Source organism: Sus scrofa, chromosome 2 (assembly GCF_054392235.1).
Source record: "Sus scrofa isolate SSC_HxYL_T2T_F1_AM1 chromosome 2, Sscrofa_HxYL_maternal_Yorkshire_Landrace_v2.0, whole genome shotgun sequence".
Taxonomy (NCBI): Eukaryota; Metazoa; Chordata; class Mammalia; order Artiodactyla; family Suidae; genus Sus; species Sus scrofa.
Window position 1 is genome coordinate 42939933 of NC_139384.1, and position 27028 is coordinate 42966960.

The 27028-nt window shown below is 48.3% G+C and overlaps 1 protein-coding gene and 2 long non-coding RNA genes across 9 annotated transcripts in view; 1 reads left to right on the forward strand and 2 right to left on the reverse strand.

The window, feature by feature from the left end:
- The window catches only part of NAV2 (neuron navigator 2), an 820834-nt gene that overhangs the window by 535213 nt on the left and 258593 nt on the right, over window positions 1–27028 (reverse strand). The gene's annotated exons all lie outside the window — the stretch shown is intronic.
- The window catches only part of LOC146405339 (uncharacterized), an 855846-nt gene that overhangs the window by 295011 nt on the left and 533807 nt on the right, over window positions 1–27028 (forward strand). The window lies entirely within an intron of this gene.
- On the reverse strand, window positions 18469–25699 carry LOC146405344 (uncharacterized). The gene is made up of 2 exons (XR_014837230.1): window positions 25022–25699; window positions 18469–23901 (listed from the first exon to the last, which is right to left on the reverse strand). It is a non-coding gene; the product is annotated as an uncharacterized LOC146405344 (long non-coding RNA).

Genomic DNA, 27028 nt, shown 5'->3' on the forward strand with positions numbered 1-27028 from the left:
TGTGAGACCACACGCCCTGCCAGGGTGTGCACAGATGTGCCAGGGGCCCCACTCAGATCGCCTCTATCATGTGTCTTCCTCACCCCCCCACCCCGACAGAGCCCCGCATGGGCGGTGAGCCCTGGGCAGCGGGGTAGGGGGAGCGGATGTTCCCGGCGTGCTTGCCCCAGAGCCCTGTTCCTTGCCCAGGAACCCTCCCGCTCTCCCATTCCTGGGAAGGAACATAATGTCCACTGGCGCCTCTCCCGCCTGGCGAGTCCAACTCCCCGGCTGCCTCCGGCTGCGAGGCACTTCCTGACCAGGACGGGGAGCATCCAGGGAGCCAAAGCCCAGGGGCAGAGTGGGAGGGACACACATCGGCTCCAAGGGTGTCGGCAACAGGAGATTCCCCCAAGGGGTCATTGGTTGCGCGGGTGCCATGTGCCAGCCCCGGGCCGAGCCTTTCACAGGAATAAACTCATTCCAGCCTCCCCACGGCCTCGGCTGCTGTGGATTACTATCATCTCCTTTGGGCAGATGAGGAAAGGCTCAGATTAGGAACCTGTCTAAGACTGGCACAGGTCTGGATGGGATTCGGACCCAGGCTCCTGGCTCCGGAACCAACCTCTCACCCTGAAGGCAGGGCCAGCACCCCCTCCTGTCTAGATGTACCCTCACTGCAGACAGTGGGACCCTCTCTCTCATCAGGCTTCCCTCTGCTCCTGGCTAACCTCTGGCAAGCTCCAGAGATGCATGGGCTGTCACTGCAGCATGGGACCTCGGAGACAATTCTGATCAACCTTCCATTTGGAAAAAGGACTCACATGAAGGCCCAGGAGATGCTGTCCTCCACACAAGTGGCTCCTTTTTGCTGGTACCTATGACATCAGAATTGCAGCTCCTGTGGCCTGTGACCATGAGAATTTACCATGGAAAACCTTCCACTCCCACGGCTGGCACGGTCCCTAAGCACCAGAGCCCTGGCCCAGCACGGGCCTGAGTCTTTTGGTTCTCAGCTGGCTTTACCTTCTTCAAACACCCCTTTTGCACATGAGGGCCTGTGCCAGGCCATGCACTGAGTCCTTTCATGTCATATGTGGCATGTATTCTCCTTTCTCATTTCATCTCCATAACTGGATAATAGGGTGGCTGGTATTCCCATTTTACAATGAAGGAAACTGAGGATCAGCGAGGTTAAGTCACTTTACCAAGGACACATAGCTCATAAAAATTGGAACCAGAATCTGAACTTGGACCTGACTCCACAGTCTATGTTTTTAATAATGAAATTACCACATTTCAGTTCCACAATACTCCTGTGAGGGAGAGAGTATTTAGCCTCAGATCAGAGATACACAGCACAAAACCGCTAAGTAATCTGTCCAAGAATATGCATTGGCTGAGGACCAGAAGTGAATATGAATTCAGGTCTGTGAGAACATCAGTGGGCTTCTGTAGTTGGATACCTGAGACCATATGCCAAGAGTGTGTGTGTGTGTGTGTGTGTGTGTGTGTGTGGTGGATCTTTCCATCCTTTTCCTGACCCCTCTCCCCACAATCCCTCAGCTTTAGCCAAGATGGGTCTCTTTCCTCCTAGTCCCAGAGAGGCCATCTTTTTCCTCACACCACTCATCTCTGACCCTCTCCCAGCCCTCACTCTCCACTTCTCTGACTGCTCGTGGTCCTCAGAGGGCATGCATGTACCTCCCTTCAGAGCCTCGTTTTTCCCAACTTGACTCTGGACTTTTCAGCTAATTATTCTTTGGTCCCATCTCCCTGGCAAATCTGGGGCTCCCCATGACTAAAACTTAGCACAGGGCCAGGCCCAAGGGAGAGACTCAGACTGTACCCAGTGCTTTTCCAATGATAAGGATGACTCTTGAGTCACCAGAGGCCCATCCAACCAACCAACCATCCATCCAGTCAGCCATCTATCCATCCAGCCAGCCAGCCAGTAAATATTTAATAAACACATACTATGTTACAGGCACAGTTCTAGGTACTTGCCTACATCTAAAAATAAAATCAGACAAAAAATTTCTGCCCTTACAGATTTTATCATTCAAGGGAGAAAGATGATAAACAACAACTAAGTAAATTAAATTACAGAGTACTTCAGAGAGAAAGTAGTATGGGGTAAATGAGAATCCAGAGCCTATTGAGAAATTGACCTTTTAGCAAGACGAAGGAGGGAGGGAGTTGGCCATGTGGATATCTGTGGGACGAGTGTCCCAGGTGGAACAAACAGCAAGTGCAAAGGCCCTGAGGTAGATATGTGCCAGTGTGGCTGGAGTATAGTCACCTCTGGAGCGTAACGAGGAGCAGGTCAGATCATATAGGGACTTGATGGCCACTGTAAGGACTTGGACTTGCTCTCTGAGGAAGAGGAGGACTTCAGAAGCTCCCCCACCCCTGCCTCCCATCCCAGACCTTTGTTTTACTGTCTTTCTATCATTTAGGTTTGGATCAAAACTATCTGCCCAGGGAGGCCCTTCTTAGGACCACCTTATATAAAGGGCACCCCACATTGCACCATTCACTCTGGATCACAACTCTCATCTTTAACCTTCTTTCATATTCCAGAAATAGCTAACATGGATTGTCTTGGTTCCTGTGTTTCCTTTGTATCTTCACCCATCAGAGTGGAAGTTCCTTGAGGGCAGGCCCTGTGTCTGTCTTGTCTAGTGTGGAGTCCACGCTGCCTGGAACAGGGCCTGACAGCAGCATTGTTCAGCAGAGCAGCAAGCAGCCTGTCATCCCCATGACCAGGCTGCTAGGAACTGATGTGCCCCCAGGAGCTGGAAGCCAGCTCTCGAAGCTTATTCCTGTGGGGAAGGCAGGTGCACGCTTTCTGCAGAAATTCCACCTGCCTTCCTCCTGTTGCCACCATCTGCCTTAAGCGCCCTCTTACACTCACTAAAATATAATATGAAAGCTGAAACCTGAGTTACCACAAAAGAAAACATTTGCAGAGCTAAGCCCTCCTCTCTGTCCCTCAACTAGGTCATCAAAAATAAAAAGCTCTCTTCCTAGAAATGCATAGCCTGGCCTTGCTGGTCCAGCCAGAAAGCTGTTACTCAGAAAATTCCATCGAGAGGAGGGGAACAAAAAGCAACAGAGAACCTGTGAAGTGCTCCCCACAGATTTTTATTATTTAGGGTCCTGAGCAAGCCTGCCATGTAATGTTATTACACCTACTTCACAGATGGGGAGACTGAGGCCGTGAAGTTTAGGAACTGCCCCCATCTTGGTATTAAATGATGAGCATGCGACAGAGCCAGGAGTCAGTCTTAGGTCTGCCTGACACCAAAGCTTCATGCATGCTCTTTCCATACACCTATGTAGCCCAGCCTCAGTTCAGCACAAAAATTGATTCTCTTGAGGGCTGAAAAGAACCAAGAAAAGGAAAACAAGAGAAATAAAGAACCTGTCTCCACGAGGCTAGGTTGGCCAAGAGCCAGCGCATCACTCAGGCCAGGGGAGCCACCCCGAGCCCAGCGCTGCCCAAGGAGGAACACTCAGCACCTTGGATACAATCGTGGCATTGGATCGGCCCCCCCTTGCCCCCGCCCCGGCATTCAGGGCCCTGGAAGCAGCCCTGGGGTCCAGCTCGCCGCCTGGGTGCTCCACAGGGAGTCTGTGCTGCCTGCCTGCCTGCCTTCCAGACTAAACACTCCCTCTCCCAGCTCTCCTGCTCTGCAGGGCCAAAGTATCTGAGAGACTCTCAACAACAGAAGTGAAGGACAGTTTACACGTGTCTCTGGACACCCTTGGGAGAGAGGCGGGCATGTACCCAGGCTCACAAACACACCCGCACAGGGAAGAGGAGACTCTGGACAGTGCTTGGGGGAGGCAGACTAGCCCAGAGATCCACAAACACCAAACACACACACACACACACACACACACACACACACACACACAGAGGCAGAAATAGTCATCTCTGCATACTGATCAAGAGAGGTAGACACACTAAAAGACACACATAAATATCCAATACCACATGCCCTGAGCTTAAGGACACTGACAGGGACATATAGGCCAACATGTGGATACTTTCACAGGGTACTGGGCTGTATTTTGGAAAATAAGGGAAAAACAACCCGTCCAGGCCAATGTTTCCATTGTGTGTTGGTTGTAAAAATGTGGCAGCCTGGGGAGATGCCCCCCTGAGCCGTGCAGCTGCCTGTGGGCTGTCAGATAACATGGGGATCCCGAAAACAAACAGCTGGGAGAACACGGTGGTGGAGAAGCCAGCGCTTTGCTGATGGGCTTGGGGTCGGGGCTGCACAGAGGTCGGGGGTCTCCCAGCGGGGGATACAGAGGCAGCCGGGGGATATAGAGGCAGCCGGAGCCTCCCACTGACGGGCCTAAGGCTTGAGTTTGCTGAAAGGAAAACCGAAAACCAAGCCTATCCTAATGGTTGCTTTGCTGAGATTCAGTGAAGTCATATTTGAAGCATGGTGCCTGCCACCTCCTAGGCACTCCATGCATGAAAGCAACTGCGATGAAGCTCAGGGGTAATAAAGACGTGAATCACGCCATTGCCATCTTTGATGCTGCCTCTTTTGGAGCTGATTCATATGGCACTGTCTGTCTCAGAAAAAAGTGTGTGTACATGTGTGCATGTGCGCGCATGTGCATGCGCGTTTGTGTGTGTGTGTGTGTGTGTGTGTGCGTGTGTGTGTGTGAGATGTATATATTTACTGTGGAGGGAAGTTAGCCAGAACAGTCAAGTGGGGAGATTCCACACAGAGGCTCTGGGGAGAAGAGGAAAGCCAAGGAGACAGAGCAGCCACCTCCACTCAGTGTGGTCTCCGCCACCTGGCCATGGAGCTGGGTGCCTGTGGCCCCCAGTATCCAGACACACCCACCCACCACACCAGCAGGATGTGTGCTGAAAAGGGAGTGGGATCCAAGAGTCAACCCAGATGTAAACTATAGACTTTCTGTGATCATGTTGTGTCAGTGTAGATTCGTTGTTTGTAATGAATGGACCCCCTACGTAGGGTATGGATAACAGGGAAGGTTGAGGGCTTGGGGGCGGGGGACGCGAGGGTCTATGGGAATTCTGTATCTTGTTTTTATTTTGCTGTGAGCATCCAAGTGCCCTAAAAATAAAGTGTATTAATTACAGAGAGAGAAAGAGGAAGAGAGAGAGATGTGGAGCCATAAGAGAGACACAAGCCACTCCAGGTCGATTTTCATCGGTGTTCTGAGGAGCCAAGGGATTTCTGGAAGGTGTCTTGTGGGCCACTATGCATTGGGGCTGGAGCAGAGAGGAACAGAGCCAGCAGGACCAGCAGGACCCAGCCTTCTGCTCCAGTCCCCACTTATCCTGCCAGAGCTGCCCTGCTTTTTTCTGCCTTATCAACTGGATTCTGCTTAAACTCCTATTGAAGACAGTTGTGCTGCCAGTCGGTCATGTTATGAAGATGTCTGTTTCAAGGGCTCAAACACAGGTGAGACCACAACCTTCCCTCTTATCTGTACAACCCCTTTCACAAAAGGGCTCCAAAGGCAGAAAGCTCACCTCTATCTATCTATCTATCTATCTATCTATCTATCTATCTATCTATCTATCTATCTATCTACCTACCTACCTACCTGTCTATCTATCTACCTGTCTGTCTATCTATTTAGCTGTCTATCTGTCTGTCTGGCTACATATCTGTCTGTCTACCTATTTACCTGTCTGTCTGTCTGTCTATTATCTACCTGTCTGTCTATCTATTTACCTGTCTATCTATCTGTCTATCTACCTATTTACCTGTCTACCTATCTATCTACCTGTCTATTATCTACCTGTCTGTCTGTCTATCTACCTATTTACCTATTTGTCTGTCTGTCTGTCTGTCTGTCTGTCTATCTATCTATCTATCTATCTATCTATCTATCTATCTATCTATCTATCTACTGTCTTTTGAGGGCCGAAGGTGCGGCATATGGAAGTTCCCAGGTTAGGGATCAAATTGGATCTGAAGCTGCCAGCCTGTGCCACAGCCACAGCCATGAGGAATCTGAGCCGCATCTGCAATCTACACCACAGCTCATGGCAACGCCTACCTTAACCTACTGAGTGAGGCCAGGGATCCAACCCGCCTCCTCATGGCTATTAGTTGGGTTCGTTACCACTGAGCCACAATGGGAACTCCAGGCAGCTCACCTCTAGAGCCTAGTTCCAGGTGGGATATGTAGAAAGTGCTCAATAATTATGTATTACGTGAATGAATGATTCATGCAAGTTTTACAGCAAACCCAAGAGATGGGCAAGGCAATGTTGGTCTATCCCCTCTTACATTACTTTTATTGAGTTACTCACAATGGGCCAGGCACTGTGTGAATTGCTGTAAATGAATTAATTCATTTAGTCCTCATTACAAACCTTTGAGGTAAGTGATATTATTACTGATGAAAATTGGGACCCCGTGAAGTTCATTCAACAACTTGCTGAAGGTCACATAGCTAGTAAACAGCAAAGATTCCACCTCTGGCAATTTGGCTCCTATTCACCATGAAAAGTTGTTTCAGACTCAGAGAAACCTGGGCTGGGAGAGTCATAGCGACCCTTCCAAGTCCAGGGGAGGCTTAGTGGTGGGGGCCAGGCTCAGACCCCAGAACAGCTCAGATGCCCTCTTGCCTCATCAAGACTTGCCTCATCAAGGGCAGAATTCTGGGCAGGGCAAGGGATGGCTGATTCCCCATCACCTAGCAAACAACAGGACACTCTCAGCCTGGAGTGGGCAGCACTTCCTGGGAGATCCACCCATACCCAAGGCCTGTCTGATGTAGAGGTGGGGGCAGTAAAGGAAACAGGAAGGCATATTCAGAAAAATAGTAAAAAAGCAAGATGAAAACAAGATCTTTTTTCCTTAAGCTTCCCATTCCATCTACAGCCTCAGCTCAGACACTGGGTGGACCCCAGCCAGCCATGGAATTTTGCCGTCTGGGTCTCTGTGATCCAGGAATGAGCTGGCCTGATCCTAGAGGGAGACGAGATAGTGCTGGATGTCCAGGCTTGTAGACTGGGAGGTCCAGGCTCCTACCACTGCACCTATCCATGCAATATCCACCTACCATCTATAAATCATCCAGCCATCACCTATCCATCAATCCATCCATCCATTCACCACCCATCCATCATCCATTCATCATTCATCTGCTAGAACTATAAAGAAGTGCCCATATTCTGCTCTTCTTAAGCTGCCTGACCTCTGAGCTTCCTCTCTAATATCGAAGGCTACTTTATGAGAACTGGGTGTAGGGAGGCTGTGACAAAGCTCTCCATGCAATGAGGCATTTTACCTGTAAGAGAGTGTTTATGTTTTGTACATATTATAAAGCAATAAGAGATTTCTGAGACTTTGCAGGGAGTTCATTTTCTAGAAAGCTCAGAGTCACAAAAGTAGCCCATCCACATCCATTGCAGCGTGTGTGAGCCTCAGTGCCCTCGATATAATTTGATTTTCCCTCTCTATTTTCCACACTACTCTGACTTCCTTGACTACATATAGGTTATCATCTTGGATTAGCTTACATAGTTTAAGCTTCCTCCAATCCTCTTTATTTATTTTTAAAAATTTATTTTCCTATAAAATTTTAATGGTATCTTTTTTTATTACTCAATGAATTTATTACATTTATAGTTGTACCATGATCATCCCAATCCAATTTTATAGGATTTCCATCCCACAACCCAATCCTTTTTAGAATAAAGTTGAACCATGAAGGGAAAAAATGATTGGCTTGACCTCATGCAGATGGAATAAAGATGGGATTTATTTCAGGGACCGAGATGAGTGCCTCGTCTAAACCCCCAAACTAAAAGTCTAACATTCCTTGTTACCCCCTACCATGTCCCCGGGGATATGACTGCTGTTAAAGGAAGGGTTGCCTCTTATTGGCCAAGGGATGTAGCCTTTTAAGTCACAGCACTTCAAGCAGCAATTCTCAGATCTGACTTGGGGCATCTGAGAGGGAGACCCCATCTGCAGTGTTCTCACTACAAAATAAGGAGTACATTAGCCTCTGGCCTGCAGGGCTGCTAAGAGGTAGCCGGTGGGTTTAGGTTAGCCATGACCTAAACCAATTTTAAATCTCTGCACTAGAGCCCGTGTGAGCAGCCTGAGACGTGCCCTTCCTCTCAGTCTTTAAGGATGTGGTGGGCGCCGAATCTTTGAGAACAGAGAAGTGCACCTGGCCAAGAATCAATTGTTCAACTGGCCAACGGGGACTCGCTATAGAGCACAGGGAATTCTACCTAATAGTCTGTGATAATCTACGCGGGAGAAGAATCTGAAAAAGAATGGATGTGGGTACATCTATAACTGAATCCCTTTGTCGTACAGTAGAAATGATCACAACATTGTAAATCAACTTCAATGAAACTTTAAACAACAACAAAAGTCTGTGGTTATTAATGAATAAACCTCATGTGTTATCTGCTTTCATAAAGGTCGATGCTGGGGTGGTGGGCAGACTCATTGGCCCTCTAGGGGTAGGTGTCCACAACCTAATTCCCTGAACCTGTGAATACATTCCATTATATGACAAAGGCAATTTTGTAGATGTGATTCAGTTAAGGATGTTAAAATAGGGAGATTATCCTGAATCACCCAGATGGATGCCATGTAATCACAAGGACCTTTAAAGATGGAAAAGAGGCAGAAGAGAGGACGACACGTGACAATGAAAACAGAGGTCCCAGTGATGGGACAGATGGCTATTGAGGGCCACGAGACACGGAATGTGAGCGGTGTCTAGAAACTGGAAGAGACCAGGAAGCAGTTTCCCCTACAGCCTTCAGAAGCCCTGCTGACACCTGGATTTTAGACTCTGACCTCCAGAAGCTAATGAATTTATGTTGCTTTAAGCTACAAGTTAGTGGTAGTTTGTCACAGTAACAATAGGAAACTAGCACAGCTGACTTCAGAAGAGAGAGGGATGGTTTCCTTTGCTGGGCAAAAGCTTGTCAGTTTGATTAGGTCCCATTGGTTTATTTTTGCTTTTATTTCTGTTGCCTTGGGAGACTGACCTAAGAAAATATTTGTACGGTTGATGTCAGAGAATGTTTTGCCTCTGGTCTCTTCTAGGAGTTTGATGGTGTCTTGTCCTTCATTTAAGTCTTTAAGCCATTTTGAGTTTATTTTTGTGCGTGGTGTGAGGGTGTGTTCCAATTTCATTGATTTCATTGATTTACATGCAGGTGTCTAGTTTTCCCAGCACCATTTGTTGAAAAGACTATCTTTTTCCCTATATGTCTATATCTATATCTATAGATATATCTATATATACACGTATATATATATATATACATATATATATATGTATGTATGTGTGTGTGTGTGTATATACATATATATATGTATTTTTTTTTTGTCTTTTGTCCTTTTAGGGCTGCACCCATGGCATATGGAGGTTCCCAGGCTAGGGGTCTCATCAGAGCTGTTGCTGCCAGCCACAGCCACAGCCACAGCCACAGCAACGCCAGATCCAAGCCACATCTGTGACCTACACCACAGCTCACAGCAACGCCAGATCCTTAACCCACTGAGTGAGGCCAGGGATTGAACCTGCAACCTCATGGTTCCTAGTCAGATTCGTTTCTGCTGTGCCACGACGGGAACTCCTTTCCATTGTATATTTTTGCTTCCTTTGTCAAAGATCAATTGACCATAGGTGACTGGGTTTATTTCAGGGTTCTCTATTCCATTCCATTGCTCTGTATGTCTGCTTTGGTACCAGTACCACACTGTCTTGATGACTGTAGCTTTGTAATATTGCCTGAAGTATGGGAGAGTTATGCCTCCTGCTTGGTTTTTGTTCCTCAGGATTGCTTGGCAATTCTGGGTCTTTTGTGGTTCCATATACATTTTTGGATTGTTTCTTCTAGTTCTGTGAAAAATGTCATGGGTAATTTGATAGGGATTGCATTGAATCTCTAGATTGCTTTGGGTAGTATGGCCATTTTTTTTTTCAATCTTTTTTGCCTTTTCTAGGGACACTCCCATGGCATATGGAGGTTCCCAGCCTAGGGATCTAATTGGAGCTGTAGCTGCTGTCCTACGCCAGAGCCACAGCAACGCGGGATCCAAGCAGAGTCTGAGACCTACACCACAGCTCAAGGCAACGCCGGATCCTTAACCAACTGAGCAAGGCCAGGGATCGAACCCTCAACCTCATGGATCCTAGTCAGATTCGTTAACCACTGAGCCACGACAGGAACTCCTAGTATGACCATTTTTACAATATTAATTCTTCCAACCCAGGAGCATGGACTATCTTTCCATTTCTTTGAATCCTCTTTTAATTTCCTTGATTCATGTTTTATAGTTCTCAGCATATAAGTCTTTCACCTCATTGGTCAGGTTTATTCCAAGGTTGTTAATTTTGGGGGGTGTGATTTTAAAAGGTGTTGTATTTTTATATTCCTTTTCTAATGAACCTTTCCTCAGAAAAGAAACTCATGGACTTGGAGAACAGACTTGTGGTTGCCACGTGGAATGGACTGGGAGCATGGGGTTAATAGATGCAGACTATTGCATTTGGAGTGGATAAGCAATGAGATCTTCTGTACAGCACAGGGAACTGTATCCAGTCACTTGTGATGCAACATGATGGAGGATAATGTGAGAAAAAGAATGTACGTGTATATGTATGAGTGGGTCACTTTGCTATACAGTAGAAATTGACAGAATACTGTAAACCAACTATAATGGAACAATAAAAATCATAAAAAATAAAAATAAACATTAAATTAAGAAAAAAAAAGAAGAAGAGAGCAATGGAAACTATTTCTCATGGGACAATTCATACCTCCTAGTGTCAGGACAGGCAGATTTCACGAGGATGAATGTGTGTGTGTGTGTGTGTGTGTGTGTGTGTGTGTGTGTGTGTGTGTGTGTGTGTAGAGGGGCTGTGATGGGACTTGCCTATATGGCATATGGTTATCTTTTCTCCCCCAGATCATGGCTGACACAGGACAGGTTTCTCCAAAATAAATGGACGCTCTCATCTCAATTGGACCTTTGTGTAGACTAGTTCACATGCCTAATGGACTTGGCCTGCACACCCCTTCCCCTGAAAACATCAAGGGCATCATTGTGTTCACGCACTAATAAGCACGGCAAGGCAGTTGGCTTTGCTTTTCTCGTGCTTTCTTTTCACAGTGACATCTGCTGGTCTTCAGCTGGCATCCCGGGCACTGTGCAAGAGCGACCATGAAGGTGGAGGAGGGGGGAGCCGAGGCCCCAGGAGAGAGAGGCAGCCTCCCCATGGCATTTTACTGTTGAGAAATGCACCTGCATTTTTACAGTTAAAACATGAGTTGTACTAGAAGGACCTCGTGTCGTTGATAAATGGAGCTCTGAAAAGTCCTAAAAGAGCCCATTTGCTCTGCTGGAATGCAGTAGAATACGGCGACGCAGAAAGGTGCAGAAAGCTGGATTTGGATACTGGCTTCTACTGGCTTTGGTCCCTGGGTTTGTTCTTTCCTCCATCTATAAAATGGGAGAATAGGGTGGTTCTGGGCATACAAGGGGATGATGTATTTATGGGGAGAGCACAGTCCCTGGAGAGAAGTGGCTCTCAGAGCATATGTCACAGTTCTGGCGCTTAGCCTCAGGACAGAGCATAACAATGAAAATGCAAGATCTTAAGGAAATAAGCCTAGGGGTCTATGGTCAGTTATCATGTTAGAGGAATCTCTGCTGAAAGGCTTCCAAAGGCATGAACTATTTTTCTCCTTGGTTCCCTTTAGGCATGAAGCTCCTCTTCCACACCACGATTAAGAAGCCTATAATTTTTTTTTCTTTTTGTCTTTTTTTGCTATTTCTTTGTAGAAGCCTATAATTTGAACCCCATCCTGCATCCTGCTCAATGGCCCTGTTTTCTTTCTCATCCTTCAATCACGATCTCAGCCCAGCTATACCCATTCATTTGAGGCTCTGAGGCTGATAAGAAAAAGAGCTGAGGAGTTCCCTGGTGGCTCAGTGGGTTAAGGACCTGGCATTGTCACTGCAGTGGCACAGGTTGTTGCTGTGGTTCAGGTTCAATCCCTGGCCCAGGATCTTCCACATGCTATAGGCATGGCTAAAAAAAGGAAAAGAGTTGAGCTGTAATTGGAGAGGTACCTGTTTGCTCCCTCCTTTGGGGCCAGGAGTACATACAGTCCACTGATGGGGCAGGAAACCTGCCATACAGGGTCAAGTACAGCCAGATCCATTGAAATGAAGAAGTGGTCCTCTTCTGGCTACAACCTCAAATGACAACCTGCCCTCGTTCTGCTCAGAAAGGCAAAGAGCCTTCTCCGCTCAGCAAGCGGGGCTGCCTCGCGCCCAACACTCAAGACGGCAAAGTGAGCAGAGCCCCTCCCTGTGCCTAGTTAAGTGGGGACAGGACAGTTTAAAACAAATCATCTTGTCTCTGCTCTGGGCTGAGAGGGCTCCCAGTGCCAAGGGGGAGATGTGGGAAAGAAGTCAGGGTTGGGAGTCACACCCACCCCAGGGGCCTATCTGAGCAGAGGATGAAGGGCCAACTGTGAGGCAAGGGACTCCTTCCATGGTGCGCTCAATAGACCCAAGGGACACAAACCAAGAGGGAGAGCCTTAGACTCGGGGAGGCAGAACAGTGCATAGCTTCGGGCAAACCCCTGCTCCCTGTGCTGCCTGGGGCCCTGCTGTGGGTGCGAAGGGAGGACCACCAGCTGGAGCAGTGCACCTCCCATGTTGGTGTGTGGGCTCTGAATGGCTTGCAGGTCTCGCTAAAATGCACATTCTGAATAGTGGATCTGGGGTGGGGCCTGAGATTCTGCATTCTGTGTTGCCAGTCCCCTGTGGGATTGCGATTAGCCTGAGAAAGCATAAAAACAAATGAAAATTCAGAGACAAGAATAGGGACTTGCCGGAGTTCCTGCTGTAGCTCGGCGGTAATGAACCCAACTAGCATCCATGAGGACGTGGGTTTGATCCCTGGCCTTGCTCAGTGGGTTAAGGATCTGGTATTGGCATGAGCTGTGGTGTAGGTCACAGATGTGGCTTGGATCTGGTGGTGCTGTGGCTGTGGCTGTGGCTGGCAGCTATAGCTCTGATTCGACCCCTAGCCTAGGAACTTCATATGTCACAGATGCAGCCCTAAAAAGAACAAACAAAAAAAAACAAAAAAAAAAAAAAAAAAGAAAGAAAGAAAAAAGAATAGGCACTTGCCAGAGACCTCTTTCTGGCCTCCCATGATGCTCTGGGCGGCAACATCTCTCGGCAGAAGTGATTTAGAGGGCTCCTACCTCCTTGTGGCCTTTGGGGTTTCCACTGTGCACTCTTTTGGCAGATGAAGGGGGGCCCAGGGCAGGGCTTGGAGATTTGAAGTTGACTAACCCCAAGTACCCGATTGGAGCAGCCCCAGGAGCACAGAGCAGAGCATTGATGATGCAGCTGGGGGTGGGGGGCAAATAAGGGAGATAATGGAAGAAAACACAGAGGTGCTAAGGGGGGGGTCACAGAGGAACACTGGACATAGAGCCCTTGTCAGCTGGGACACCTGGGGCACGGTGACAACTCTGAGCCTGTTTCCTTGTCTATAAGTGAGTATTGTAACATTTAGACTTCAGGATTAGGGTGAGGATTAAATAAAGCAACAAATGTGAGAGCATCCAGCGAATTACCTGGCCCATAATAGCATCCAATAGCCAAGTCACTTTGAAATAAAAGGCAAATAAGCAGGCTTAGCCCGTGCAGGATCTTGACAGCCAAACAAAGGAGCTTAGCTGTGCTGCCAAGAAGCCGGTCACAAATTACTCCAGACTCTTTAATCAAGCAAGTCCCCCCTACAGATCTCCACGGAACTGCCTCTGAGTACTTAAATGGAACTCAAACAGATAGAATTATAGAATTTTTTTAAAATGGAATTTAGAACCAGTCCCGAATGCAGCCCTCTCCCTCACTCCCATTATAGTTCTGCTTCGATGGGAACGGGTGTGATCCCACAAGCCCCCAGATTTCCCCTAATCATCAGCCAGCTCTCTCCCTGGACAGCTTCTGAGATGAGCAGCAGGCTTCATGGAACGGCCTGGGAACAGGGCAACCCACAGGGGCTACACAGCCTGGACCCTGGGCCTGATTTCCAAAGGCCTCCCAACTCTGACATCGAAGGAAGCTAGGAAAAGAGATGACCCATTTTGCAGAGTCATCGCTGGAGGCCCCTTGGCAAAAGGCAGCCTCCAGCATGAATCTTTTTCAGGCAAACAAATGAAGCAAAGGAGGCAGCCTGCAGCTGCCACCAGGGTGGGGACACGAGGCTGGGCGCCCACCTTCCTCCTTCCCTACCCCCCCACCCCCACCCCCACCCCCACCCCTCCTCATGCCCCCAATGCACTGGCCCTCTCAGCTACACGGAGCTTAGGCCACTTTTCATTATTTTTTTCTTTTTTAAAAATAATATTTAGAAATAGCTTGGGGCCCGGAAACTTAAACATTTCCACCGAGTCATTTTTTTCCTGCGGTGTGTTTTTTGAAGTAGATAGAAACGAAGCCGGCATTTCACAAACAGAACGAGAGGAAATGGTAAATACACTTAAAATCAGCCTAGAGGAGCGCTCCTTTATCTTTCTGCTGAGGTGGGCTTAGATGGGGCTGGGCCAGAGGGTTAAGAGTTTCTCCCAAAGGCCCAAAGATTTTGTTGAGGGTAGGGACCAAGGCGAGGCTGGGTGGAGGCATGTCAGTATCTCTGCTGGGTGTTTTTCCCCTTAATAAATTTCCTTCCCCTCAGTCTCTCAAAAAGCCAACAGCAGTCCTGTGTCATCAGGAACATGTCTGGACTCATTCCCAGCTCAGCCACTCACTAGCCGGGAGAACTTAACGTGAATGAATTAATTTAGTGCCTTAGTTTGTGCCCGTGGGATGGCTGTGAGTTCATACCTATGAGGGGTTTAAAATAGTGCTCGGCACAAAATAAGGTTCAATAACTTAATATTTCCCAAACCACCAGTAACTAGCATGTCCCCAACCTCTCGATCCTACCCCTGGTCCTTCCATGGCCCCCCATCTGGGTAAATAACAGCCCTATCCTGCCAGCTGCTCAAGTCTAAACCTTGAAGTCATGTTTTTGGATTCATCTTTCTCTCACCTGCTTTACAGGCGATCCATCTGCAAATGAGATCGACTCTATGTAGGTTTAAAATATATTCAGAATCTGGTCACTTCCCCCTCCACCCCGACCCAGCTAGTGTCATCTTTCATCCTTACCATCACAGTACCCTCTTACTACACCCGCCTCCTGGCCCCCAATCTCTCCCCCACACGCCTCCAGGATAATCCTATTTAAAATATTTAAGTCCAGGGAGTTCCCTGGTGGTCTAGTGGTTAGGATTTGGTGCTTTCACTGCTGTAGCCCAGGTTGAATCCCTGTTCTGGGAACTGAGATCCCTCATAGATCTCATGAGATCTGCATGATGCGGCCAAAACCAAAACCAAAACCAAACAAGTTTATGTCCAATGATATTTCTGGGCTTTAAAGCCTCCAAAACCTCTCTATTTCCCTCAGAGTAAAAAGTGGGTTTTCACCAGGGCCTCCAAGGTCCTATGTGATCTGGCCCCACTTCCTCTCTGATATTCTTACCTACTGCTTCTCTCTTCGCGGTCTCCCCAGGCCACACTCTCTTCCTCGCTGTTCCTTGAACCTGCCAAGGATGCTCCTGCCTCAGGACAACTGTACTTTCCATTCCCTCTGCTTAGGACACTGTTCCCCCGGAAACCTTATGGCTCCCTCCTTTACTTCCTCCGTCTCTGCTCAAACATCCCCCCATTGGAGAGGTCTCCCTTAAATATCCTTCCAAGACTCACTATACCCATTTCTTTGCCTTATATTCCTTTTCAGCTTTTCTTGCTGGTCAATATGATAAATCTTTGTTTCCTTGCCCCCACCCCCTTTTCTTTCCTCTATGTAGTTTTAAGACCTTAATAGAGCAGCAACAACTTGGTTCCTTTTCTCCATGGCTATACTCTAAGTCTCAAAAAACATGCCTGGTACACAGTAGGTGCTTTATCACTATTTATGGAACGACTCTCTCCCTCCCTCTATTCCAGTCTGCCTTTAATATGATCCCAGGCTGCAACCAGGATAATCTGCCTATAACAATTTTACGATGCTTCTTCACTGCTCAAGAACCACCAGTGGCTCCCTTGCTGCCCAGAGGGCCAAGCTGCTATGACATACAGAAGGCCTTTCGTGGTCTGGTCCCAACCTAATCTCAGCACACCCTTGGACCCTGCGGCAGCAATGTCATTGTCCCCTGAGCAATGATCCTTAGCTCGTGCTGTTCCTTCAGCTTGATATGCCCTCCTTCTCCTTCTCCTTCCATCAAACTCTCACTGCGGTAGCTTGAATGGTAGCCCCTGAATGACATGTGTCCATTCAGAACCTGTGAACGTGACCTTTATTTACTCAAAGGGTTTTCTGCAGGTGTACTTAATGAGTTCAAGATGAAAAGTCCTCATGGATTAGGGTGGGCCCTAAAACCAATGACAAGTGTCCTCAGAAGGGAAGGAGAGGGGAGAAGCCACTTGAAGGTGGACGCAGAGACGGGAGTGGCCCTGCCACAAGCCAGGGGATGCCTGGAGCTACCAGAAGCCAGAAGAGGCAAGAAACAGAGGCCACCCCAGAGCCTCTGGAGGGGGCACAACCCTACCAACACTTGCACTTTGGACTTCTGGCCTCCAGAGTGGTGTGAGAATGAATTTCTGTTGTTTTAAGCCATCAGGTTTATGGTGTTTTGTAATGGCAGTCACAGGAAACCAACAGACCCCCTTTCAAAACTGCTGTAGAGATGCAGTCTGCCGGGGGTGGAGGCAGCCTTTTCAAACTAGATGCCCCTGCTTCCCAGGCCAATGTGCATCGCAGCAGGCATGGATGCCATGCCCAGGCTGGGCAGGTCAGTGTCGGTCCTGGGAGCTGTACCATGAGGCCATGAGGCACCGAGGGGATGGTCATCAGGCCCAGAGCAGTCTGCATGGTGTCATGTGGGGGAAGAAGTTGCGTGGAGGTGGGCAGGGTGGACCCTGACAAGAGGTCCTGATGACTCGCCCACTCCCACAGGAACGTCTGCTCTTTGCTTCCAAAAGGTTGCTTGCATTCCTCTTATATCCAGCCTCCCTTGCTCTCTCCTCAACCCGGATTTTCCTAGAAAAGGCGGCTTTCCTTGCAACCCAATCAATCCTAAGCTAAGAGCTCAGATCCAGGGTTATCTCCGTAAGGGCTTCCCTGATTGCACCCTGGGCACCCTCCACTCTGGGTCGTCACCAAGATTCACTGTCATCATTAGGAGGTTTGCATGCTAAGATGTGTTCTCCCCCAAGACAACTCTTTCAGCCATGGACCATGCTTGTTCTGTGTGTCTGCATTTCCCTACTGATGACCCAGTGGGGTAGAGTGTCTTGTACCACGGTGAATAAATAGATGAATAAAGAGTGATGCCACTTGGCTCTGCCCACGAGGAGCTTCCGGGCAGGGTGGGAAGGCCGCTCTCACACGGCACAGGAACATGGGATGATGCATGCGTTGGGGTCAGGGCAGGAGCAAGCAAAAGGCAGCTCGGAGCTTAGGGGTGGTCAGAGAGGGCTGCTGGGGGAGGCCAGGGGAAGGAGAAACTGGAGAGGCAGTGTGTGGGTGACAGTGATCCTTGGAGCAGGCAGAAGGCAGGTGGAACGGAGCCCACGGAGAGGCCGCACTTGGGGCATGTGAGGGAGATTAAGCTGGACTTGAGCGGAAGTTCCTAGGTGGGAGCTCTGTCTTTTTTTTTTTTTTTTTTTTTTTTTTTTTGTCTTTTTTTGCCTTTTCTAGGGCCGCTCCTGCGGCATATGGAGGTTCCCAGGCTATGGGTCTAATCGGATCTGTAGCTGTCGGCCTACACCAGAGCCACAGCAACAAGGGATCCGAGCCTACACCAACAGCTCACGGCAATGCCGGATCCTTAACTCACTGAGCAAAGCCAGGGATCGAACATGCAACCTCATGGTTCCTAGTCAGATTTGTTAACCACTGAGCCACAACGGGAACTCCCAAGGTGGGAGCTCTGATGGGAGGTGTCAGTGGGGCCTGTCCTGCGGCCTCTGGTCACCCACCCACTTAGCTGACATCCAGCCAGGCCCTGTCCCCAGTGCCAGCTCTATAGCAATGACAGCAACATTCAAAGACTAGACTGGCACTCTTAAGAGAACAACACTCTATCTGCTCTTACAAGACTAAGAGCACAAAACCAAAGCATGCATGGAGTGCTTTATAAAGTGGAGTTTATAAAGTGCTTTCTCACATATTAATGATGACAAAATCCTGTGATGGAGTAGAAAAAAGTGATAGAGGCTGCAGAATGCCTGAGTTAAGGTTAAGGACATGTGCCATATAACCATGATAAACTCTGAGCGTCCATGTCCTCATCTGCCAAACAATGACAGGGGTTAGTGTTTATTGAATATCTACTGTAGGCCAGCTGCTCTTGTAGTGATTTTATTTTATTTTATTTTATTTTATTTTATTTTTATTTTATTTTAAGGGCTGCACCCACGGCATGTGGAAGTTCCCAGGCTAGGGGTCGAATCAGAGCCACAGCTGCTGGTCTACACCACAGCCACAGCAACATCAGATCTGAGCCTCATCCGCGACCTACACCACAACTCATGGCAACACCTGATGGTTAATTCACTGAGTGAGGCCAGGCATTGAACCTGCATCCTCATGGATACTAGGCAGGTTCGCTCCCACTGAGCCACAAGGGGAACTCCCTGTTGCAGTGCCTTTAGAGATATTTCAACCCTCAAAACCCCCCTATTAGAGAGGTACTATTATTATCCCCATTTTGCAGGTGTGGAAACGGAGGCTCAAAGAGGCTAAGTAATTTGCCTGAGTTACACAGCTGCGCAGCAGAAGAGATGAGATTTGAACTCAGTTATTCTGGCTCCAGAGTCCCTGTTCTCAGCTACAACGCTGTATTGTAGATAATGACAGTGGCCCTACCTCCAAGGTTTCGGCAGACCATTAAGATTAATATACAGGTAACACTGTAAATCAACTATAATAGAAAAAATTAAAATCCTTAAAAAAAAAACTTTAAAAAGATGAATATACATGTAACTGGTTAGAAGTTAGAGGTCAGTATTGACCATTGTTATTCTTTTGTCTGACGTTCATGGTGTTTGAGCATCTGGGTGCTTTAGCAGATGCTGTTGACACCCTGGCATCACCATTGGCTGAGCCTAGAGGCCACCCAAAACAGTGACAGTGCCCCTCTGCATGGGGCCATTCTCTCTGAGAGAGGCTTGGCCACCAAACAGTGCAAACCGGAAGAGCTGGGGTGCCCACATACCAGAAACATCCCTCAACCAACGAGGCCTGTGAGTTGGTGGATAAACACCCCATCAGGGGGACAATTCCAAGGTGTGCCCCACACAGTGTCTCAGAGGGTCCCCAGCAGGATGGAGCCCCAGCTTCCCACAACAGTTAGCCACCCACAAGGCCCCTTCTATTGACCTCCTCCTCTCTCTGCGTCACCCCGACTCCCTCATAGTGCTGCCCAGCATCGCTTCCCAAAGAAACTACTTCCACTGCAATCCTAGCCTCAGGGTCAGTTTGAGAGGATCCAATATAAGACAGAGCTGCAAAGCAGTTTGTACAGAGAGGAAAAGAAGAGCTATTAGCTATCAAAGCTCAAGATTTTTCCAGACACATATTACTAGGAGAAGAGCTGGGGTAGGGGTGGGGGCCATACTTACCAGCCCTCCCATGGAAGGGGAAACGTCCCAGGAGGTGAGAAAATGGACCAGGTCGCCTCACGCTGGCTCTCAAACAAAACAGCCCCCAAGCCCACTTTCACCTGATGCTCCAAAAAGATTGGCCATCAGGGGATTTGGGCAAGAGCCCCTGGGCCTCTGGAGTAGATGATGGAAGCATTCCTTAAAACTCTGAGACGTGAGCATAGAATAAACACAAACAAACTGCCCTCGTCTAAATAAACGGATGTCGTTTTCTGAAGCCGTTTTCTCTTTCTTTCCACCCTCCACACTCCTCCCCTCCAAGGCCACGCTTGTTTGCTTACTTACTTAATCCTAAACCCTTTGCGCCTACAAAGGCCCCCTTTGTGTCTGGGACAAAGTGAAGCATTTCTGCCTTGTAGACATGATTTTCCAAATGAACTTCCAAACACAGAATAGTTCAGATTATTGCCAATGAGACAGCATTGTGGTTTGGGCTGACGGATGAAATGAACAGGTGGCAAGAAGGAAAATACGAGAAAGGATGAATTTTCAGCAGGTTCCTCCAGCCAAAGAGTTTGTAATTTCATTGGAAAGGAGTCTTGGGGAAAACAGACCGAAGAACATGGCGGAAAAAAAAGCAAATTACGGGCTCAGCTGTGTGGCTTCTTTCCTTGACAAGTTGTGAAGAAAGAGGGACAGGAAGCATGGAAAAGGGCTGAGAGTTGGCCAGCATGGTGGGAAAGGGGGCTCGGTCACCTCAAAGCGAGGTTGGCCCAAGTCACGGCCCTTGGGCCAGGTCCAAAAGCTTCATTCATCACTGAAGCTGCAAAAAAACCCACTGAGACCAGAGGGCATCTGGCTGGAGATTCCCTGAGGGTCCACATGGGGAGAAGTTTCCAGAGAACACAGGTGGAATGAAAAATCAACCAAAGAGGTTTTTTTAAATAGAAAAAAAAAAAACTGTCCGTGAAAGAACATACAATTCAGAGCTGATCAAAGAAAAAGCAGTGGGGATATTTGCATTGTGAAGCACCCGGTTCGCTAAGGGTTCAAGTTCTTCCAATAAGAGGCAGGATTACCAAGTGGTCAAAAAGCTTGGCAGTGGAGCCGAGCAGCCTGGGAAGGACTCCCCATCGATAAGCTGGGTGACTTCAGGTAAATTACATGAGCTTTCTGAGCCTCGGTCTCCCCCTCTGCGAATTAGAGGTGATGATAACAACTGTACTTACTTCAGGGAGCTTTCTATGAGCATTAAATGAGTGAATGCCTTTCAAGCACCTAGAAAAAAAGTCTGGCAGATAATAAGTACCAAATACACGTCAGCTCTCATTCCTCCATGGCTTCCAAAGACAGTGGCTCTGCGGCGCTACAATATTCTCACAGGAGCAAAAGGATAAAAGTTACAGAGGCAAAGCAGCATGAAAGTAGGCTCAGACTAAAGAAGAATGCCCTGAGGCTAGGACACTGTCAACAAAACTCAGGATGGCCTTACCTGGGCACAGCCCGGATGGACAGACGGCCGATCGCTGCACATGGGGCACTCCAAGGCCCTGCACGCCCAAGTTCTCCCCAGTGTGGTAGGAAGGCTGCTTAGACTGTGGACCAGAGGCGTGGCTGAGACCGGGGCTCCATCCCCACAGAGGAAATGGCACACCCCTCCTTGCCCTGGAAAGCAGCTCTGCCACCCGGCTGTGCCTGTCACTGCCCATGGCTATGGCTGGGGCCTGGCCCCCCAGGGTAGTGGAGGGGCATGACCCTGGCACGGTTCACAATGGGAGGCCAGCAGCTCTGGGGTCTGGCTGTGCAGAGGGTGGCATGCCTCAGACCCACCTGCCCTGAGAGCAGAACCCCATCTCCATCATTTGCTTGGGACAAGGGCCCCAGGTTTTTCTCTGCAGAGGTGTCTCCAGGGGTGAGACATGGCCATTGGCACACCTCCTCTCATCTCAGACAGACACGTGAGCCCCAGCTAAACCCACCATTCCGTGCAAAACATTCTGTGCAAACATTCTGCATACACCCCAGCACCCCAACTTTTCCATTTAGACTCCTGCAGCTTGGGAATGAAGCTGGCATTAAAGTGAAAACAAAAGGGGCCACTATCAGTAATTATTTCTGAAGTAACAAGCAACTAATTGGGACTGACTGTTATTATAAAGCTATACTGCCGGCAGTAATTAAACTGCAGCTAATGAGGATTTCAGCACCCAGCTCTGCCGCCACCAGGCAATGAGTCCCCTTGTCCAAGGCAGAGGGGTCTGTTGTAGGAGGAAAAAAAATGGTTTCTTCATAGCCCTCTGAGGGATGGTAGTCATGTGGGAGCTTTCGGCCTTGGGGACATCAGTGTGGCCACTCCGTGGGGCAAGACAAGGCACAAGTGATAACCCCGGGAGCACAGGGAAGTTTCTAGATTTGCTGCCACCCCCCTCAGGATGGTGACATCATTCCTGTGGGACATGGCTTCGGGATGCTGTCAAGTCAGTGGGAAAAGAGCTGAATTGACTCTTTTATAAATAGATTTATTGAGAACCCTCTAACCCTCCGGGAGCTCTTGGAGATTCATTTACACGCATTATTTCATTTACTCCTCCTAATAGCCTTAGGAAAGAGAGGAGGTGCCATTAGGAACTAACAAGGGGAACTTGGCTCATGGAGGGAAAGTCACCCGTGAAAACTCACCTGGCTGCTGCACAGAGTGAAGCCAGGGTCGGAAACCAGGAGGAAGGGGCACATTTGAGGGATGTTCCTGCAGACAACCTGGTGATGTGTGAAGCAGGTGCGGACTCGGGACAGCTGGGCGTGGCCACTGGCTAACTGCCTGATGAGCTTGTCAAATTACCAAAACATACCACGCCTCAGTTTCTGCATCATGGATTGGAGATAATGATGCTGGTCTGGGGTGGGGTGGGGGGTCTGCTGTAAAGACCGCATGATGTAACGCACTGCAAATAGAGCATTCGGTATGGTGCTTGCTACATGGTAAATGCCCAATAAATGTCAGTTACTAATAAAGATGCTGTTCAGATGCTCTCGAAGAAGCACCGAGGGTTGGAAGAAACACTGAGAGTTGTCTGAGCATGGCAGAGATTTTGCAACAGTGGAAGCTGTAGCAGTCTCAGCAGAGTGTCTGTCTGCCTGTGTCCCTTGGGAAGGGGGCAAACCAACCCAGCGGGCTGGCTCCACTCTGAGGCCACTGCCCTGCTGTCCAGGGCAGCGGGAAGCTGGCCAAGCTCCCAGACAGCCTGTCTCGGGGCCTGGAGCACAGAGCCGTTGCCTCACCAGCTTGTAATGAGCTGCGTCTCCATCCTGATTAGGGGAACAATCCGCACTCAGAAAGACTCGGGGGAAGGAAGTGACAGCGTCGTGGGGACAGGGCATAACCTCATCTCCCAAGGAGGGGCTGGCTTCCGGGGACCTGGTGACTTGGAGGCCACAGCACGAGATGGTGCCCCATCCCCCTGAGAGTGGCTGAGCAGACCCCACTGGGGCAAGTCTGGGTCAGAGCAGGAGACGAGGTGGGGCCAGCCCAGGCCTCTGTCTACAAGCCTGGGAGGCAGCTGCTCACGGGTTCTGGTTTGCCAAGAAGGGCAAGCAAGGAAACCAGCCTTCTCTGGGCACCTTCTGGGCAGCAGGCCGGATGCCAGCCCTATGACGTCTTCACTGTCATCAACACTGTCCTCTTAAATCGAATGTTAGGGCACCATCTTTTCCAAAACTGTGGATTACAGCCCATTACTGGGTTAGGAAAACAGCTTAATGGGTGATAGCATTTTAAAAATAACATGAAAATAAATACAGAAGATTTCAGAGTGCATTGTAAAGAGCAAGGATTAGGATCGTGCTGCGGAAACTTCATTTCTTGAACGTGTCTGTGAGTACTGGAGAGCTGGGTTGTAACGGGGATAGAAATTGCACTCCCTTGTTAAGGTCGTTGTGGGGATTGAATGCATTCATGTTTTTTGGGGTTTTTTTTTGTTTTTTGTTTTTTGTCTTTTTGCTATTTCTTGGACTGCTCCTGTGGCATATGGAGGTTCCCAGGCTAGGGGTCGAATCGGAGCTGTAGCTGCCAGCCTATATCAGAGCTACAGCAATGCAGGATCCGAGCCTCGTCTGCAACCTACACCACAGCTCACGGCAAGGCCGGATCGTCAACCCACTGAGCAAGGGCAGGGACCGAACCCGCAACCTCATGGTTCCTAGTCGGATTCGTTAACCACTGCGCCACGATGGGAACTCCAATGCGTTCATGTTTTAAGTGTTTATGCAGTGTGGCGGAGGCTGCCAGCACCTACCCAAGTCCCCTTAGAGACAGTTCAGGCTCCCCGTACATGCCTTCCGAATATCCCTCTCCCCAGTTGTGGGAAGAGTCTTGGTTCAGGTGCAGGGCAGGTAAAAGCATGAGCATTAATGCCCCAGGAGCAACCTTCAGCCTAGGAGACCTGGGAGATGGTGGCTAAACACGGCAGCCTCCTCGCCTGCCATGTGACAATGCTGCAGCGTGTCCCCCACAATCTCTCAGAGGGTACCTGGCAGGATTGAGCCCCAGAGGCTCAAAGGGCAACACACGTCCTCTCTCTCACTCTGGTTCCTGGGAGCCCCTCCCAAGTACATGTCTTGCACCCAGCCCCTTGACTTGGTGCCTAATCTTACTTTGCGTGAATTCGAGACAAGCAGATTCTGGTACCAAGTAAGTGTTCCAGGTATGAATCATGTTCATCGAGCAATGGGATCTGGGCAAATGCTTTATGCATCATCTCACTTCATCTTTGCCCCAACCCGAGAACGTAGGAACTGTGATTGTCCCCATTTCCAGATAAGGAAACGGAAGCTTAGAAAAGTGAAACACCTTGTTCAAGGTCACGCAGGTGGAAGGGAGAGTGCTCCACTCTGAACCCATGTGTGGTACCAAAGCCCCTGGTTCTCACCCTTTATGCTCCATTTAATCCACACAACCACCCTGCCAGTTAGCTACTGCTGTTATGCTCAATTCACAGAGATAGAAAGTTCTAGGAGGTAAAGCGCTCGTGTTACCCATACTATTCACTGCCAGGCTGGGGACTAGCACCTGGCATTCCAACTCCTGGCCCCAGGCTCCCCATGACATCTGGCCACCTCCCAGCACCTGGAAAGGGCAGACACAGAAGAAATCCCTTCCCTTAAAAAAAAAACTGGCAGGGAGTTCCCATTGTGGCGCAGTGGAAATGAATCCAACCAGGAACCCTGAGGTTGCGGGTTCGATCCCTGGCCTTGCTCAGTGGATTAAGGATCCGGTGTTGCTGTGAGCTGTGGTGTAGGTCACTAACTACTGGGGAAATGCAAGTGAGACCATGATGAGATGTCACAACATACCTCTTAGAAGACATAAAATTTAAAAACTAGCAACACCAAATGCTGGCAAAGATGTGGAGAAATGGAATCACTCATACATTGTGGTAGGAGTGTAAACACAGCACAGCTACTCTGGCAAGTGGTTGATTCTTCATTAAAATAATCAAATATATACTTACCATATAACCCAAAAATTATACCCCTGGGCATTTATCTTAGAGAAATGAAGATTTTTGTTCACACAAAAACCTATAAATTGGGAGTTCCTGTTGTGGCTCAGTGGTAATGAACCTGAGTAGTATCCATGAGGATGCGGTTGGATCCCTGGCTTTTCTCAGTGGGTTAAGGATCCAGCATTGCGGTGAGCTGTGGTGTAGGTCACAGACACAGCTCAGATCCTTAACCCACTGAGTGAGGCCAGGGATCACACTCACATCCTCAAAGAGATTATGTTGAGTCCTTAACCCACACAGACACAATGGGAACTCCTATAGCAGCTTTGTTTGTAATAGCCCAAAACTAGGAATAACCCAGATGCCCTTTGAGGATTCAACCATGGTACAAGCCACACCATGGAATATTACTCAGCAACAACAAAGGAATGAACTATACATAGCACAATTTGGATGGATTATGCTGAGTGAAAAAAAAAAAAAGCCAGGCTTAGAAGATCACATACTGTGTCATTCCATTCTGATAACATTGTTGAAATTACAAAAGAATGCAGATGGAAAGCATATTAATGGTTGCAAGGGGTTAAGCATATGGTAGAAGGCAGAAAGGTAGCTGTTACTCTAAGGGAGTAGAACAAGGGAGATTTCTGTGGAGATAGAATACACCTATGTCTTGATTGTGGTGGTGGTTACACAAATCTACACTTCCTGGATTTTTTTTTTTTTTTTTTTTTTTTTTTTTGCTTTTTAGGGCTGCAACTGCAGCATATGGAAAGTTCCCAGGCTAGGGGTCAAATCAGGGCTACAGCTGCCAGCCTACACCACAGCACTGTGGGATCCAAGCCTTGTCTGCAACCTACACCACAGCTCATGGCAATGCCAGATCCTTAACTCACTAAGCAAGGCCAGGGATCGAACCCACGTTCTCATGGATACTATTTGGGTTCGTTGACCACTGAGCCATGAAGGGAACACCAGTGTCCTGGTTTTGATACTGTGCCATAATCATGTAAGATTTAACTTCTGGAGAAAATTGGGTGAAGGCTATAAAGGATCTTTCCACACGACTTTGCAATTTCCTGCAAATCTATAATTATTTCAAACATTGGAACAAATATTTTAAATAAGTTTGTAAAGAGTTTAGACAGGTACCTAAGTGAGACAATCAATATTAGCGCTCGTCATTTTTGTTTCCTTTTCGTTATTGCTTCATCTAATGTTCACAATGAGCTTATGGAAGAAAGCTTTTTTACCTCCATTTTACAGACTTGAATACTAAGACCCAGACACATTAGATAACTTGCCTAAATTCACATATCCATAAAGACCTAGGAATTGAAGCTCAAATCCACGGACATCCCAGATAGATGTGAGTACTCATTAAAATAAAACTCTATGCCCTGGCTGAGTTTATAACATAGTAAAGGAAGTAAGAGCTATAACTCAAACCCAAACAGAATACCGTGCATGCTGTGTAAGGTTTATGAGAGGACAGGAGAAGGAGACATTAAAAATTCCAATGGGGGAGATTTGGGAAGGCTTCCAAAAGAGGCGGCATTGAGGATTCTTTTGAAGAATGAGTTGGCTTAGCAGGTATAGAAGGGGGGCAGCCATGCGAGAAAGGGCATTTCAAGTAGAAAGGACCTGCTCCTTAAGGGATGAGAGAGCTTGGAGAACAGTGACAAGCCCAAGGTGGCTGAAGCAGCTGGTTGGTGTGTGACCAGAGGCAGATGCAGATGAAAGGAAAAGCAAAGGGCAGTCAATGAAGATAAACTGGGGAATAGGTTTGTTCCCCCAGCTTTTACTCACTGT